Raw genomic sequence first — 693 nt, forward strand, 5'->3', positions numbered from 1 at the left:
TGTGTATTTGGGGATTTTTTTAAATTTGTATTTATCTGTTTGGAGTTTAGCCATTTTCCTCTGATGATAGCCAAATTGATATACAGAGTTTGTTTTATTCATTATTCGGCTAAATTAATATATTTAAATATGTTACATTTTGTTCATAATTGTTTGCAGTTTTTCTTGTAATTATTCTATATTTTTAGTAATTGGTTCTCAGCTGCAATTATTCATCAGCTATACGGATTCGTGTATTATAGGGTGTTATTAGGGTAAGTGATTATTGTAAAACAGCTGAATTGTATTGATCTAAACTGCACTGGTGTGGCACAGAATGACTCAAACACTCCTAATGGGGAGTTTTTCCTTCTCTGTATTGACAGCCTATGGACAGTGTAGATTGTACAGAATAGATACATATGTGGCTATAAACAAGACCAGCCGGACTAGACTTTCAAAATAAAGGAATTAATGGTAAAGTTTTGTGTTTATACTTCAGTCACTGCATGTGCGTCAAGACGCTCCAAGATGTCATTGAACTGGGAGACAGAGAGACAAGAGAAGGTCCTGTGAAGGTTGTGTGGGCTATATGTGTGTGTGTGTGTGTGTGTGTGTGTGTGTGTGTGTGTGTGTGTGTGTGTGTGTGTGTGTGTGTGTGTGTGTGTGTGTGTGAGGAGGGTGACATGGGAGCGCCACAGCAGAAGAATACGA

The sequence above is a fragment of the Melanostigma gelatinosum genome (assembly GCF_949748355.1).
Source record: "Melanostigma gelatinosum genome assembly, chromosome: 20".
Lineage (NCBI taxonomy): Eukaryota > Metazoa > Chordata > Actinopteri > Perciformes > Zoarcidae > Melanostigma > Melanostigma gelatinosum.